This window comes from Macaca nemestrina, chromosome 10, assembly GCF_043159975.1.
Source record: "Macaca nemestrina isolate mMacNem1 chromosome 10, mMacNem.hap1, whole genome shotgun sequence".
In the NCBI taxonomy this organism is placed as follows: Eukaryota; Metazoa; Chordata; class Mammalia; order Primates; family Cercopithecidae; genus Macaca; species Macaca nemestrina.
In genome coordinates this window covers 57,698,403-57,715,979 of record NC_092134.1, presented here as the reverse complement: position 1 = coordinate 57,715,979, position 17,577 = coordinate 57,698,403, and the positions used below count along the sequence as shown (strand labels likewise).

At 39.2% G+C, this 17,577-nt stretch overlaps 1 protein-coding gene and 1 long non-coding RNA gene across 19 annotated transcripts in view; one reads left to right on the top strand and one right to left on the bottom strand.

Moving 5' to 3' along the window:
• LOC105473335 (KRR1 small subunit processome component homolog) overlaps positions 1-17,577 on the bottom strand; it is a 443,099-nt gene that overhangs the window by 151,866 nt on the left and 273,656 nt on the right. Inside the window, exon 1 of one of the 17 annotated variants that reach the window (XM_071071422.1) lies at positions 9,733-9,750. The exons of 15 other annotated variants lie outside the window; for them this stretch is intronic. The gene's annotated coding sequence lies outside the window, so the exon portion shown is untranslated. Of the gene's footprint in view, positions 1-5,098; positions 5,115-9,732; positions 9,751-17,577 lie in introns of those variants that run through there. One more of the 17 variants, XM_071071424.1, reaches the window with a different exon arrangement.
• Positions 1-17,577, top strand: part of LOC105473336 (uncharacterized) — a 126,290-nt gene that overhangs the window by 76,950 nt on the left and 31,763 nt on the right. For both annotated transcript variants that reach the window (XR_011609027.1, XR_011609028.1), the window contains exons 4-7: positions 10,182-10,300; positions 11,853-11,945; positions 13,095-13,155; positions 16,616-16,676. This is a non-coding gene — a long non-coding RNA (uncharacterized lncRNA). The remainder of the gene's footprint in view (positions 1-10,181; positions 10,301-11,852; positions 11,946-13,094; positions 13,156-16,615; positions 16,677-17,577) is intronic.

Sequence of the window (17,577 nt, the reverse complement as noted above, 5' to 3'; positions counted from 1 at the left end):
AGCTTAGGTCCTGGATTATTTATTCTTTTGTTCAATAAGCATTTGATGCAAACTTTTTATCAATGAGGCACTGAGCTGCCTTTAAACACATGTGCTCCTTAGGAGTAAAGTGGGGTTGATTTGACAGAATTATCTCTGCCCTTAATGAAATTACAATACAATACAGTTAAAGAAATTAGATGTCCAAGAAATAATTTGGGACACATAGGGCATTATATGAACTAAAATTCCAGTTATCTTTCCATCAACATTGCCAAGCACCCAGAAAAGTTCCAAAACCACAAATAAGTTGGGTTATTCTTGACCTTTTGTGCCTTCCCCTCACTACCCGTTGTGAGATGTAACCTCTTTTTCTTCTATAGCTCTTATATGCTCTTATATCTCTATATCGTAACTCTTTGCACAAACTGCTTCTTCATTCTGAATATGTATCAAGTACATGTGTTCTGCATACAGTAAGAGTTTCAAATGAGTCAGTGGCCAAGCAGAAGGGAAGTGGTTTTTCAAAATGGTTTTTGCTTTGAAAGAGGCATCTTTAAGGCAATGGGGACAGAAAAGGAAATAGAAAAATGAAGCCAAGAAAAGAAAGATACAAAGATGAAAAGTAGGAATGGCATCAGGTGGCACAGAGATAAACTGTGGTATTGTGGTATAAAAGCAGGAACCATATTGGTACCAGAGAGGTGGCAGTTCACTCTCAAAAAGGGAAGTAAAAGACAAAAGGCTAAGGGTGGCCTCTGCCTTGGTCTTCAGAGATCATTGAGGTACTAATGATCTCTGAAGACCAAGGCAGAGGCCACCCCTAGCAAGTGTTGGAAGCGAACAGTGGAAGAGGAAAACAGGAGAGAAAGGAAGAGGCAGATGACGGCTCAGCAGAAAACCCTGAGCAAGTTGGTGTGAGACCAGGATCTTCCCAGAGTCTGGGGGCTGGAGGGCGAGGCACATTTGTCACATGTAAGGTCAAGTAATAACATCATTCTATGCCATGCCCCACAAGGCTTCATCTCTTCCTAGAAATGTACCAATAGCACAATGTAATATTACTTTATACTTCTAAGGATTGCCCTGATATGATATGATATTTTACATTGCCCTAAGATGATATGCTATTTAATATACTCTTATTAATAAGGCAGAGAAGGACATAGTCATAACCAAGTTTCATTGACTGATTTGCCTTGAGCCAGACTCCTTATATGAATTACATCATTATGACCTCATACAAAGCTAAAAATGCACTTACCATTATCATTCTCATTTTACATTTTAAAAACCAGCCAGGGGTGTGCTAGTAAATATTTTATGAGGAAAAAGCTCTGATTTATAGTGTCTACCAAGATCTACGGTGTAAATACTTCATGGAAATATTACCAACATGATGTGACAGAATGCAGGGTTGAAAAGGGTTGTATGGTAGCATACCCTCGTATATTACTTCTACCATAGACATACAATAGATGAAAATAGTCAAGAGCATATAGTAAAATATAGCAAAATAATTAGGAAATGATGAGTTTGGAGTCTTTATTAACTTTACCTTAAACAATTTGCTTAATTCTAAATTTATATGTCATAACATTCAATAAGGGCTGTGTTTAACAACCAGCTCACAAAGTCTTGAAAATTCAATGATCAGCTCTCATAAGCCAGTATGAGCTGGCTCTAGCATACCTCTGTCAGTCCAGTGTGATTTTGGAATATATTCTCCTTTGTAACATCTCAATTTCTAACCATTCCCAGAAAACTGAATTTTTAAAAATCTTGTCTCCTTAAGAATTGATTCTTGTATTTTAAACTCAGTCCCCCAGCCCTCCAGGAGATCCAGGTAGTAGGCAGGAAGTTATCAGAGTCATGTTATAGAGAAGTCTAAGAAACGCAGATAAGGAGATGAGGGATGAGTGTCACCAGGAAGCAGATTCCTGTATGAGAATCAGTGTGTGGCAACAGAAACCAAACCACTTTCAACAAGACCCAAACTTAATGTAAAGACACATCTTCTTATGTACCCCAACAGGGCTGAAATTAATCCTAGAGATGGAGAGTTTGGAACCTACAGGATAGGACAGGCAAATGATTACACTTGACTAATTAAATGGACCTTGAGGTTGACTTGCCAGCACCCAGACCCCCTTTCTTACCTACATTTTTGTCATTGAGGCAAACCAAGAGCACAGGGGATGCTGACTCCCAGGCTGGCTCTAAACATAAAGCATGCTCTTAGGGCCTAACAAAATCAGAGTATTTTTACCATCTGGCCCAAGACAAATATTTGGGCTGCAAGGCAGGAGGGTTTGCCTGACGTTTTGGCGCAAATAGTAACTGGTTTTTTGGGCAATGGGTGTAGACCTGGGAGTCGTTGGCAGCCATGTTGGGACAAGAGCATAGCAGCTTTGGCACAAAGCTGCATCACTCACCTCTGAGTATCAGAGAAAAGGACAGAAACCAAGTCCTTGGTGATGCAATTGTGTGACTAGATCAAACCAATCCTGACACGTATATACTTCTGAATTTCCAGTTATGTGAGCCCATAAATCTTCTTTATGGCATGAGCCAGTTTAAATTGTGTTTTCTGATATGGTAACTGGATGCATTCTAACGAGACAACCTTCAAAGTGATCAGGTAGGTGTTCACAGAGAACAGAACCTGGCAAAACATACTGGAGAAACCAGGGAAGTAAAAGGTCATGGAAGGCTGGTGTGGCCAAGGAACACTACACAAGTATCTTTAGAAGTGCCTCTCAAGGAAAGGTAGATGTGGCAGATGAGGAAGAGAGTAGGCCTTGCCATCTGCAAGGAGGGTGTGACCAGCCACACAGGAATGGGCTAGGACCAGCTGAGCATGGCCCTTCCCTTGTCTGTTAGTTACGGAAAGGAATTCTTTCATTTCCTGGTGAGCAGCAGCTCTACCCATTGCATCAGCTTGCTGTGCTCGCCTGGTGTCTGCTCCTTAATCAGATATGGAAGCCAGGGCAAGTGAATGCCAAGTTATAAAGATAGAAGAACAGGTAAAGGGAAGTTCTCTCCAATTTGCACCTGGAGTAACACAGGGGTGATAGATGTGAGAAAGCCAAATTGCTAGGTAACGTACACATCAGGCATAGCTTGCCGCAGTATGACATGGTCATGAACAGCTTTCTTTGAGAAATGTGCCTTGACTATCATATGTGGTTTTCTTTTGCTTTAATGTTCTATAATTAGTTAATAAAAATGTCTGTAATCCAAATTAATATCCATAATGAACCAATCAAAATCAGAGATATATGTACTTAGACTGGAGATGCTGTTCTTCCACAATTCTACAAACAGACATTTGCCCCACGTCCTCGGTGGCTCCACAAGGCCCCTTGTGTGAACATGAAACAGCTCGTAAAGCAGAAAGAAAGGCAAAAATAAGACTCAATGGGCTGGGCACAGTGGCTCATGCCTGTAATCCCAGCACTTTGGGAGGCCAAGGCAGGTGGATCACTTGAGGTCAGGAGTTCAACACCAGCCTGGCCAAAATTATAAAACTCCGTCTCTACTAAAAATGAAAAAAATCAGCCGGGCATGGTAGCGCATGCCTATAATCTCAGCTATTTGGGAGGGTGGGGCAGGAGAATAGCTTGAACCCGGGAGGCAGAGGTTGCAGTGAGCCGAGATTGCGTCACTGCACCCCGGCCTGGGTAACAGAGTGAAACTCTGTCTCTAAGTAAGTAAGTAAGTAAGTAAGTAAGTAAGTAAGTAAGTAAGTAAATAAATAAATAAGACTCAATTAAAATCTAGAATTTAAATGGTAAGTTTCTTAGAAGTGTGCCCCTCTTGATTCCCCCTCCAGTTTTCAAACGGAAATCCTCATTCATAAAATGTCTGAAACTGACTTTAATAACTGAACCTGTGACTCTTAGTTTGGGGCCCTAGTATGCCAGCAATTCAGTCAGATTATCTGAAATAATGATTTATCATTGCAGATAGTCCAGCAATAATTTCAGATACCACAGCCTCTGCTGACACTTTTCTGATGTTTTCCTTATGATAAATCTCTCTCTTTTTACTTTTTTCATTAAATGTATCTGTTCTGGTGTCTTTGTTCCTTCTTCCAGCAGTCTGGAAATCCTTGTGCAAACCTGATCCATAAGCTATCCCTCCATCTCTTTAAGAACACAGTAATGGAGTAAGAATTCATAAGCATATGCCTCAGAATCCTCAGATATCTGGGACCTGGGAGTCTCAAAATCAAGGCCATGCAGAGCTGGATAAAACAAAACTAGAATCAGGGTCCCCTGAGTCATGGAAACTACTCCAGTACCCAAATGCATCTGAGCCTCTTGGCACATCCAGGGAATACTAAAAGTATTTTCTAGCCTATTAAATCAATTTCTTTATTAAATCAATTTCTTACAAAGAAAAAAGGAAATTATTGTTGGTCTTTTTATTTTCTGCCCTACCTCTTTGTAATAAGAATTGAGGCAAATTTGTCATCAAATGCTCTTTGCAGAGAGGTAGGATGTCATAATGGAGGGAGCCCAGGCCCTGAAGTTAGACATAAATAGAGATGAACGCAAATTCCCTCACTGATCAGCTCTGTGCCTTCTGGCAAGTTACTTAATCTCTCTGACCCTTGCTCTCCTTTGCTATAAAAAGGGGTTATTGATACCTGCGTTTTGGGCATGTTATATGGATTAGGAATAATCTATTAAAAATACATAGCATAATGGCTAGTACAAAGTAGACATTCAACAAATTACACTTATTATCATTCTCAAAGTAAATTAGTTTAAACATTTAGGAATCGGTTTATGCTTCCAGATGACTAATAAACCTGAGAGGTTTTTTTTTTTTTTTTTTTTTTTTTGCCCCATAGAAATTTTCTGTAATTGTATACACCGGCTGTAAATCCAGTTCTGAATCAAAAATAATATATTTAAAGTACTTTTATTCCAGATTAAAAATAAATTCTAATAGTTTGCCTCAGAGAAACAATCAAGCTTCCCATTAAGACAAATTCAGTAACCACAAAAGCATGCATAGCTAGACAAAAGAAGATAGTACTATTCTTTCCACGAGTGTGTGACTCATTTTCAACTCAAAGATGGTGAACAGGAAACAAACGCTCATTTACCCACTGGGCTGCTCAGAGCCTGCAGGGATACAGACAATTTTTTGCACATTCAAGCAAAATGTTATGTCCTTCCTCACTGGATTCAGTCCCATTTTTGCAGGTGTAACTTTTATAAGCAAGACTGAAAAGAAAAAAGAAAAAAAGTGTCATTTGGGAGTGCATTCAAAGCCCATTAAGATGACACATTCGCTTGTATTTCTCTTTAACCTCAAGCCACAGGACAGCCTCCCAACCGTGCTGAAGAATCAAGGGCGGAAGGTCAAAATTATCCAAAAACAAATATGATACTTCAAAAATGTCTGAAAAGGACAGGTGTGCTTTTCAAGAAACCTTTCCCACAGCGGCTTTAGCCTTTGTATGCGGCCCGGATGTAGCTGATAAACTAAGGCTTTCTGACTTTGCAGCCTGATAGATATAATTTTCATGCTGTATATGGAAAGATAATGCACCCAATGTATTGGACAGTTGTCCCTGTGTTATCAAGCAGTGTGTTCTCTTATTTCACTAACAAATGTGCAGACAAACACACATTGTGGCAAACGCAAGGAAATCACTAGCCTGTGTTTGAAACTTAAGCCTCCCCATTCTTTAGAGTATAGCAGTATTCAGGCAATAGGGATGCATGGTACCAGCATTACCCTTTCTCTCCAGACTCCAGAACATGACAATAGCTGATACGTTTCAGTGCATGAATAATTCTGATCCCAGCTAGACAACTGCTGTGAAGGAATTGTCCTTATAATAGTTGTCTCATAAAAATATGTATATTTTATTATAAAACAAGAATATTCAAATGGACATCCACATTTTGGCCCCAAATCCTCCCCTTTCCTGTGTCTTATGCAAAGTAGAGGTCGATAAATATTTATCAAATGAAAGTTAAAAGCATGAAAGAATGTTTTATTTGGATTTTGATGCCTTTCTAGTGAGATACTACCTGTTTTTCATTTAATCACAGCTTATTTTTTTGAGATGAGAAAATGTAGACGCAAAGTCATAAGCCACCAACATCATAAAGAGCAGACTCAGGTACTGAACTGTATTCTCTGCCTGTCCCTTCATGCAATTTCTTTCTACTTTCCGCAGAAAAATCCCCCCTTCCTGCTATTTCCACCCCTGAAATATTTATAGGCTGATGTCCTCTTTAGTCATCACTGAGCTAAGCTGCAATCTTGTAATCATTTCTCAGAAGTCATTTTCTCCGTTGGCTTAATCATTTCATTTACTTCTGACTCCACCTAATGTGCTTACGTCCCTTAGACATGAGGTTCCAGAACTGAAACAGCCCTTCAAGGAACCAGAGAGAAGCCAGGCAACATCAATGAAGCCCCTTGATAATAGAACGTGTCCTCACATGTGACTCCATAGATGTTTTGCTGTGGGACTCTTTAATTCCATCTTGCCTTATAGGCAAGATGCAATCTTTATCAGAGTTCCAGGGATAATGCTGTGTCACACAAAAATGTGCACTACTTTTGATGTCAGGTACACCTGGGTTCAAATCTTGGCTTCCCGATTTACTACCTGTATAACCTAAGGCAAGTTATTAAGCATCTCTAAATCTTGGTCTCTTCGTCAGAGATAAGTTGGGAGGAATACTAGCTACATCATAGGAGTCTTGTGAGAACTAAATCACTTCATATATGTAAATGGTCTGTGTATACTATACCTAGCACACATTATATACAGCACTCTTACTAACCTCTAAATCTAGTGTTAAATCAATTGCTCTCTCTCTTACCTGACTCCATTCAATTTACCAGGAATTCTGTCCACCTTTCTTTCATTTTTTCTGAACGTATCCATTTTTTCCCATTGATATGAGTCACAATTAGATCAGCTGCCACCTGATCAAACCCACCATCATTTCTAACCAGACCATTGCTGTAGCCTCCTGACTCAATTCCCCTGCTTTCATCCTTGCCCTTTATAATGCGTTCTCTACACTGTAGCGATGTCATCTTTTTAAAAGATTACTTGGATCAGTCCGCTTGCCTGCATAAAACATGGCATAGGGTTCCCACTACACTAAAATACAAATCCAAAATTCTTGCCATGGACTACAGGACCTCAAGTGATCTTTCCCTGCTTGTATCTCTGAAGTTATCCTTCTCCCCTCTTCTATCACTTACTCTACATTTAGTTTCTTGAGTGGTTTCTTGAGTTCACTAAGCTTATTCTGGTGCCAGAAAATTTGCCCTTTCCATTCCCTGAGACTTAGATGTTCTTCCCCAAGATCTTTATATGATTGGTTCCTTCTCATCATTTCAGTCTAAGACCAGAGGTCACCTCCTCCAAGAGGCCTCCCTTGGTCACCAAATCTCACGTTGTCTCTCCCTGATAACCTAACACTGACACTTTCTAGCACATTACTTGGTCTTATTTTCTTTATGTCACTTTATCACTATCTGAAATTACCATATTTACTTGTTTATTTCCAGAATGTTTGTCTCTCTCAATAGAATGCTAGCTCTATGAAAGAAGGAACTTTGTCTACTTTGCATATCTCAATATTGTTACCTCCTAAAATTGTGCCTGGCATGAAGTAGGCACTCAAAAAATATCTGACAAATGCATAAATTGGTGTTTTTAAGCCTGTTTTGGAAGAACTGGGCTCTATCATCCTTTTCATAAGGATGAAAAGATAATGAAATATTAAGGTATTCTCACATAAATTTAATATCTCAGCCCTAAATTTTGTATAGCCAGGAAATTCTGTAGCATTATAAAATGGTTCAGAACACAGAGCGTGTTTTAAGTCCTAGCTTTGCCACTTCCTTTCTGTGTGACCTTGGATAAGCCAGCTGACGTATTAAAACTGGTTTTCTTGTCTAAAAATATAAAGATAATAACGCATACAATATTAGAGGGTTTTGTGAGGATTAAAAAAGCTAAGTCTATAGCACAGTTCCTGGAACATTGTGTGCAGTCAGTAAATGGTGGTTATTATTATTATGGTTATAGTTTTTACAGTAATTAATTCTGGCACCGTACTTTACAAAGAACTTTGACAAATTGGAGTCCATCCAGAGGAGAACAAACAATCTTGTGAAGGGTCTGGAAACCACGACTTGTAAAGAATGATGGAAAGAGCTGAGGATGTTTACCTTGGAAAAGACACTTTTTCAGAGGAACATGATACCTTTTTTAAAAACACTGAAAAGAACTGTCTGGTGGAAGAGAGATTTGATTTATTCAATGTTACTCTGCAGTATACATTTAAAGCCAAAGAGTAAAAGTTAAATCTTAAACTCTTTATGATCTAATAACCAAACGTTCCCAAACCAAAATAGCATTGAATTCTACTTATAAGAGTAAAAACTTTTAAGTCATGTTTGTATAAATTTTTATTAGGGAAATTATATCGTATATGAAGCCATTTACAATTACCATTGTATTAGCCTGTTTTCACACTGCTGATAAAGACATATCCAAGACTGGGCAATTTACAAAGGAAAGAGGTTTAATGGAGAACTCACAGTTCCACATGGCTGAGAAAGCCTCACAATTATGGCAGAAGGTAAAAGGCACATCTCACATGGTGTTAAAGAAGAGAAGAGGGCTTGTGCAGAAAAACTCCCCTTTTTAAAATCATCAGATCTTGTGAGACTTATTCACTGTCATGAGAATAGCACAGGAAAGACCTCCCACTGGACTCCTCCCACAAGATGAGATTTGAGTGGGGACAAAGCCAAACCATATCAACCATATTAAGACTTTGTATCAATATGAAAAGTATGTGTAGGATCTCAATTGCAGAAAATGGACTATGAAATACATGCATAAGCAGACTATGAAATATAGGCACTCTACAGAGAGAAACAGAAAGAAAGAGAGAGAGAATATAAGCACAAACACACGTAAATAATATGTGTTGCTTCAAGAGGTGATGAGTTTCCTGTCCGTCCAAAGGTTAAAGCAAAGACCAGACAACCTCTTAGAAGAAACAGCATTGAGAAGTAATATTACAGACAAAGCACTGGCTAGGGTGAACACTGAAAAGATTTCAAAGCTCCATGGGTCTATGATCTGATGAAATATATCGTTGAATTGTGGGCACAAAATTGTGCTTTTTAAAATAGTGCAGATGACATTAAGCCTCTCAAATATTTTCATTTCCTCTCAATTAAAACAGGCAAAAAAATCGAATACCAAGAGACCCAAGTTCTGGGCTCCATGGTCTACTGGGACATTGTGGCATCAAGACCCACAAAGTGGACGTTTCTGGCCATTATTTCTCTTCTGCTCCAGCAAAAGTCTGTCAACCTCTCTGAACCTCATTTTCTGGATCCTTTCCCAAAAAGAAGGAAGTTGCATGCTTTCTATATCTAAAAATCTGTGCTTCATCTTGATTATTTTCTTTCATAATTCTGAGCTTGGCCAGGAATTAGAAGCCACCTGAACTTTGTAAATAAGGAATTTCTAAGAACACTAACAAGGGAATAACTGTAGGAGAATTTTGGTCCCCAAATCAGGGATGGTCCTTTTTCCACGTAAGTTTCAAAAAGTAATAAATAATTCCTATTATAATTCAATGTGTGAAAAGTTTACAATTCTAAGAGACAAGCATCCATAAGTAGGGTTTTCCTAGAAAGTCTCTTTATATTTTATGCAAGATGACATTAAGTCATCACCTGCATTGCTTTCTTGGCTTTTTGTTGATAAAGGAGCTCTCCTCTGTTGTTGTCAAACTTCCAGGCAAGTTTTCAGACTATCTTCATCCTAGAAGGGCCAATAGACAGAAGATCGCCATTTTCAAGCATTGAATACACAATTGGATCCTTCATTGAGGTCAACTGACCTCCCATTTTATATCTCAGATGATTTCCAGTGGTGGCAAAAACATGTACTTTTCCTTTCCCACTTCGGGAACTATGAGGTGTACTTTGACTAGGCAATAGAGATATTACAAAATAGCAAACCCATAGAACTTCCAGAGACATCATGAATACTGTAAGAACAGCCTCATTCTCTTCGAATCCTTGGTTATAATTCACATAGATTATCTTGTGGGAATAGAACAAAGTAAGCCTTGCTGTGCCATGCTCTTCTGGTGAAAAGTTCTCTGACCTCTATGTTTCAGATGAAGGAATCATTGTAATATGACAATGGTCAGGGAGTGCCCTCCTCTCATGCCCAGAATTGACCTACAGTCCTCAAACCAATAAGCTCAAGCCCAGATGATTACCACCTACATGAAAGGTAACCTTTTTTCTTTCACAAAATAGAATTTTTTATTGTTAATATTTTTATAATTGAGATGAAATTCACATAACACAAGTGAATCATTATAAAGTGAACAATTCAGATCAATTTATTACATTCACGTTTTATATAATCATGACCTCTAACATCTTCATCACCTGGAAATACAACCTGGACCCATTGTGCAGTTCCTCCATTCTCCCCTCTCTCCCGTCCCTGACTCTGTTTTCAGTCTCTAAAGATGTACTTATTCTGGATATTTTATATAAATGAAATCATATAACATGTGAGCTTTTCATTCTAGAAAGATAGCTGTTTAATCATTCCCAAGTTCAGGAAGGCATCATGTTTGTATAAGGAAATAAATAAACAGTATCATATGAATTAATTTATCTAAACAGAATTTATTGAGACCTAGCATTTGCAAAACATCTAGTGCTTTAGGAGCACAAAAAAAGACCTGTTAATTATCCTTGTATTCAAAGAAGTTACAGTTTAGAAAGCGGGTAGCAGAGAAAAAAGATCGAGAGCCAAATCCAAGAGGCCGCTACTTTTTAGCAATCAAAAGAAGCCTGGCTTCTAAGGGAAGCTTGGAGCTTTGAGGTCCTCCATAACTCACATCAAGGAACAGTACTAATATTAGTTAGTATTCATGGTTGCAAGTTTCAGAAATTCAACTGAATTAGTCTAACACAAAAAGGGAGAAATCGGCCGGGTGTGGTGGCTCACGCCTGTAATCCCAGCACTTTGGGAGGCCAAGGCGGGTGGATCATCTGAGGTCGGGAGTTCAAAACCAGCCTGACCAACATGGAGAAAGCCCCTGTCTGCTAAAAATACAAAATTAGCCAGGCATGGTGGCACATGCCTGTAATCCCAGCTACTCACGAGACTGAGGCAGGAGAATCGCTTGAACCCAGGAGTCGGAGGTTGTGGTGAGCCAAGATCTCGTCATTGCACTCTAGCCTAGGCAACAAGGGCGAAACTCCATCTCAAAAAAAAAAAAAAAAAAAAAAAAAAGTTGGGGAGGAATATATTATGGAAAAGCAGGGGTGGCTCACAATGCGTGGTAGCAGAAACAGAGCCCAGACTCAAAGCTGAAGCTTAGGAATTTCCTTTTCTCATCTTGATTTCTATCTTAGTCCGTTCAGGCTGCTATGACAAAATACCACAGACTGGGTGGCTTATAAACAACAGTAACGTATTTCTCACAGTTCTGGAGGCTAAGAAGTCCCAAGTCAAGGCAGATTTGATATCTAGTGAGGGCTCACTTTTTCACAGATAGCCACCTTCTTGCTGTAATTTCACATGGGGTAAGGGACAAGGGGTTTCTCTGGGGTCCCTTTTATAAGGGCACTTATCCCATTAGGGAGGGCTCCACTGTAATGACCTAATCATGTCTCAGAGGCCCCACCTTCAAACAACATCATCTCAAGGTTACGATTTTAACATATGAATTTTGGGAGGACATAAACATTGATTCCATTGCAGCTACTCTATATATTTAAATGTCAATTCATTCTTTGCTCTCTGTTCACATGGTGGACAAAAGACGGTGATCCCACAGTTTCCAAGTTTACATCTCCTTCCTTCAAAAGAGGCACTATTACATGAGGCTAAGAATAGACTCCAGAGTCAGACAGAGGTGAGTTTAAATCCTAATTCTACCATCTACAGGCTGTGTGACACTGGGAAAGTCATTTAACCTCTCGGGCCTGTTTCCTCATCAATAATAATACTGATTTCATAAGGTTCTTTAAAAATTTCATTGGAAAACACATATAAAGATCAATGTTCACCACATAAATCTTCAACAAATATTAACTATTTAATATTATTATGATTAAAGAGGCCATCCCTAAATGAGTGAGTCTTGATAACAAATCCAGATTTCAAAAAAGAGACTCTGATCCAACTTGGGCCAAGTGCTTCCCTCTCCTCCATCAGTAACAGCCAGAGGGTAGAGTCACAGCTGAGAAAGATGGCTAGCAGAGACATTCCTGTGGTGGAGACACAGGAGCCTGTCTGCAACTGAACCCAGGAGAGAAGATACCAGAATCAGAGAGAAGAGGAGCGGAGTCAAAGTCAGGCCTCCTAACCTGCTGAGGGGACAGCTGCCTGTGGATCCCAGGCCACAGAAGAAAAAACTTATTTGGGGCTTTTGGGACTTAGCTCAAGAGACTCTCTCAGTTGATCTTTGGAACTCGTGCTACTGCTTTTTTAATTTAGTCAATATTGACTAGTTAACCTCCTGAACTTTGAAATCATTGTTTACTCTCTTTTTCTATCACTTTAGCTTGTTTGGATTATTCTTTTATTCTCTCTGACCTTTAGTTTTAGATTTTCCTTTATCTTAGTTGTTCTTACCTCATGGTTTGCTTGCTGCCTTCTGTGTGGTTTTTTTTTTTTTTTTTTTTTGGTGGCAGGGAGGGAGTGGGTTCATTTATGTAACCTAGTGCTTTGTATCATTTTATCTTTAACTCTTCTTTTTATTGTTTTGTTGCTACTTTTAAACCTTTTTATTATTTACAATTTTTAGTTTTCTAAAATTCTACCAGTGAAAAGTATAGATGAAGGGGTTTGGCTGACAGGATGACCCCTCTGACTCCAAAAGATGGATGGGAGCTCATTTCCATTTCAACCATCCTGTAGGGGCCTCCAGACCCTGAGGCTGATCTACAGAAATCTCACAGAAACTCCACATAATTCAGTTTAGAAAGGTGTTTACAGATCCCCTCGGCTAAGGATTACACATCAGGCTGCTTCTCACCACACTTTCTTTCTGCTTTTCTAGGATAAAGTGCCTCCCTTCAGCAGATTGAGTAGGCGGTGAGCCCTATTCTGGAGAAAAAAAGGTTTGTAGCTCTGCCAAAGAATCAGTGAAAGAGGATGCAGCATTCCAGATGAAAGAGGCCTTCTCATCACGGTGGAGCTGCAGAGCTCAGCCCCAGGACCTCTTCTCTTCTCTGTCTTCATTCAGTTATTGATTTCTTAGGTACTATCCACATACTGATGACTCTCAAATCTATATTTTCAGAACACAACCTCTCTCCTGAACTCTATAATGCTAACCTCCCACTTGACATCTCAATTTCAATGTTCAATAGGCATCTCAAACTTAGCATATCCAGAACTCAATTACAGATCTTTCCCCTGCTGAACCAGCTCCTCCCAAAGTCTTTCCCATCTCAGACAACAGTAACATCATCTTTCTCTTATAGCCCATATCCAATCCATCAACAAATTCTATTGGTTCTACTTCAAACTTTGATCACCTCTCACCTGGAATAGTGCAGTAGCTTACTTATTGGTCTCTCCGCTTATATCCCTGCCTCCTACAGTCTACTCATTATGCAACAGCTGCAGTGATCCTTTAGAAATATTTATCAGACCATATTATCCTGCTGAGAACCTTCAATGGTTCCTCATCAGCTGGTTTCCTTGTTCCTCCAATACAATCACACTCCCTCTATAAAGCCTTTGTATTTGTTCTCTCTTTCTGGAACCCTCTTCTATCAGATATTCACATAGCTTAATCTCTCACTTCCTTCAGGCTCATGCTCAAATACCAGTTCAACATCCTGTACAAAATATTAATAGTACTTACTTCATCATTTTATCCCCTTTCTCACTTTATTTTTCTTTATAGTACTTATCACTGTCTGCCATACTTGCTTATTATCTGTCTCCCCTAACTAAAATATTAGGTTGGTGTAAAGTAATTGCAGTTTTTCCCATTACTTTCCAAGGCAAGAACTACAGTTACCTCCGTACCAACCTAATACAAGCTCCAATGAAGAAAAGATACTTTTTCAGTTTTGTTCTTGCTGTATCTCTAATGTCTGTGTCTATAATGGCACTAGAAAATGCTCAATAATTGTTTGAATACACTAAACAATTAAATAAGTGATTTAAATCCTGGTATTATAGTTTAAGCAGAATTTTATTTTTTTTTAGATGGAGTTTCACTCTTGTTGCCCAGGCTGGAATGCAATGGCACAATCTTGGCTCACTGCAACCTCCGCCTCCTGGGTTCAAGTGATTCTCCCCGCTCAGCCTCCTAAGTAGCTGGGATTACAGGCATGCACCACCACACCTGGCTAATTTTTGTATTTTTAGTAGAGACTAGGGTTTCACCATGTTGGTCAGGCTGGTCTTGAACTCATGACCTCAGGTGATCCACCCACCTCAGCCCCCCAAAGGGCTGGGATTACAAGTGTGAGCCACCGTGCCCGGTCCTCAAGCAGCATGTTCAAACAGTTTATACAAAAAGAGGGTGTTGAGATGCAGGGAAAAAAAACCTAAAAAATAAGATGACAACTGTGTCAACCCTTGAATGAAATACCATTGTGCGCAGGCACTGTGCCAGATGTCTCTTGTGGGTTATTTCTTTTAATCTTAAATGTTATAAGATAATTGACAATATTGGTTCAGCTCTAGTAGATTCTTTGAAACTTATCACCCATTATCTATTATCTTTTCACTCAAGCTGCAGTATTATTCATTGTCAAGAGACATAGACTTCAGAAAATAAACTTGCTGACCAGGAGGGGTGACTCATGCCTGTAATCCCAACACTTTAGGAGGCTAAGGTGGGTGGATCATTTGAGGTCAGGAGTTTGAGACCAGCCTGGCCAACAAGGTGAAACCCCATCTCTACTGAAAATACAAAAAATTAGCCAGGCATAGTGGCGCATGCCTATAATCCCAGCCACTCAGGAGATTGAGGCACGAGAATTGCTTAAACCCAGGAGGTGGAGGTTGGAGTGAGTCGAGATCCTGCCACTGCACTCCAGCCTGGGTGACAGAGTGAGACTCTGTCTCAAAAAAAAAAAAAAAAAAAAGAAAAGAAAAAAAAGAGAAAAGAAAGAAATGTGCTAATCTTGATGTTGTATGCTTTTCCTCCTGCTATAAGGAAAGCAATTATGGCAGGTAAAGGCAAACTGACCATATTTATCCTGAAGAATTCAAAATAAAATCTAATTCATGAAAAAGGTTACAAAGTATTATGGATATACAATCAAAGGAGAAATTAACTTCAACATGTACAATCAAAGAAGACCTTACTAGAATCTAGCACTTGATCTAAGCCTCAAATAATTGACATGCTTTATAAACTCAGAAGTTTGACACAAGGCAAGTTATAGTGTAAGGAAGGACAAAGAACTCCTAAAAAGCAAGGTATGCAAGAAACCTTTGAGTAAGTGGTAGGCAACTTCTAAGGCAGCCCCCACTGATCTCCACCTCCTCATATTTACGTCATTGTGTAATACTCTCCACTTGAATATGAGTAGGACCTATGACTTACTCCTAGCCAACAGAATATGACAAAGGTGGGATGTTGCTTCCATAATTAGGTTACATGATTGTGACTTCTGTCTTTTAATTTATTTATTTATTTTGAGACAGAGTCTTGCTCTGTAGCCTAGGCTGGAGTGCAGTGGTGCAATCTAGGCTCACTGCAACCTCTGCCTCCTGGGTTCAAGCAATTCTCCTGTCTCAGCCTCCTGAGGAGCTGGGACTGCAGGCGCCTGCCATCGTGCCCGGCTAATTTTTTTTTTGTATTTTTTAGTAGAGACAGGGTTTCACCATGTTAGCCAGGATGGTTTTGATCTCCTGACCTCATGATCCACCCGCCTTGGCCTCCCAAAGTGCTGGGATTACAGGCATGAGCCACCACGCCTGGCCTAATTATTATATTTTTAGTAGAGATGGGGGTTTCACAATATTGGTCATGCTGATCTCGAATTCCTGACCTCAGATGATCCACCTGCCTTGGCCTCTCCAAGTGCTGGGATTACAGGTGTGAGCCACTGTGCCTGGCCAATGACTTCTGTCTTATTAGCAGACTCTCTATTGCTTTCTCAGCTTGTATGCTTTGATGAAAAAAGCTGTGATTTTGGAAAAGCCCATGTGTCAAGAAACTGAGACAGTCTCTAGCCAATAGACAGCAATGAATTCAGGCCCTCAGTCTAACAGCCTTTCGCACTCAAGCCTTCAGATGAGAGCTCAGCTCTCACCAATACATTGATTCCAGCCTTGTGAGGGACTCTGTCTCAGAGAATCCAGCTAAGTCAGGCCAGTATTCCTGATCCACAGAAACAGCAAGATAATAAATGTGTGTTGTTTTAAGCTGCTAAATTTTGTCATAATTTGTTACAAAGCAAGAAATAATTACTTTAATTTAGGACTAACGATACATTTGCATTTTCCCCAAAATCTTTTTTTGTAACAAATCTTTTAATTTGTAGTTCAAGTATTTATTTAGTAAATATTTATTAAGAGTCTGTTTTTTTGTAATTATTGTTGTTATAGTGAATATAAAGACTGGGAATATCAATCAGAGAAAGACCTCTCCTCAAGAAGACTGGTCCAGGTAGGTAAGAGGTGCTCACAAACAATTAAAACAAGGTAGAAGCTACATGCTAAACGACAAGAAATAGCTGGAGATGATGTATCAAGAATGTATGGTGGAAGTGCATTGAATTGGGTCTTGAAAAGCAGGTTGGGCATATAAGGGATACACAATGGACTGTCTGTAAGCAAATACATGGAGGTGAGAATTATGGGGCATGTACGACAGATGATAAACAATTTCTTTCACTACAGAGTAGGACACATTTAGGGTAGAAGTTTCATACAGGTAGACAGAATTGGAGAAGTAGGTTGGACCATATTGGGAAACTCCTTGAACTGTGGGCAAAGGGCTAAGAGTCGGTGCTTTTTAAAACATTATTCAAACTCCGTTGCCAAAAATAATAGAGTCCCAATTTCCTTTCTGAAACCTTCCTCATTCCATACCTAATACTTTTAAATATTGGGCCAAAGGTAAAAACTTCCTGTACTTTTATCATGTCCCAGTTTGTTCAAGATTACTTATCCATTGAGTCTCTCTGAAATGGTTCACTGCATTTAATATTGCAATTTGAAGACCCAAGTATGATTGAAATTGAGAAACTAACACCATCTATAAAGTATTGTATGCATTTTTACTATGTGTAGATTATTGTGGTGACTCTCTGCATTTGTTTCCAGTACAGAAAAAATTCTTACAGCTTTTCCATACCCCCTACCCAAAATGTCACTTTCTTGAAGTATTCTCATTTATTCATCAGAGTTTGGAGGAAGGCCATATGGCTGCAAAATATGTATTTATGTCTAATTTGTGCACTGCTTCTGCTTGTAATTTCATTTAAGGTAGCTTAAATGGCACTCAAACAGACAATTTTTACTTGTACATTTACCAGCATGAAATCACTTTGAAAATCCATTCAAGA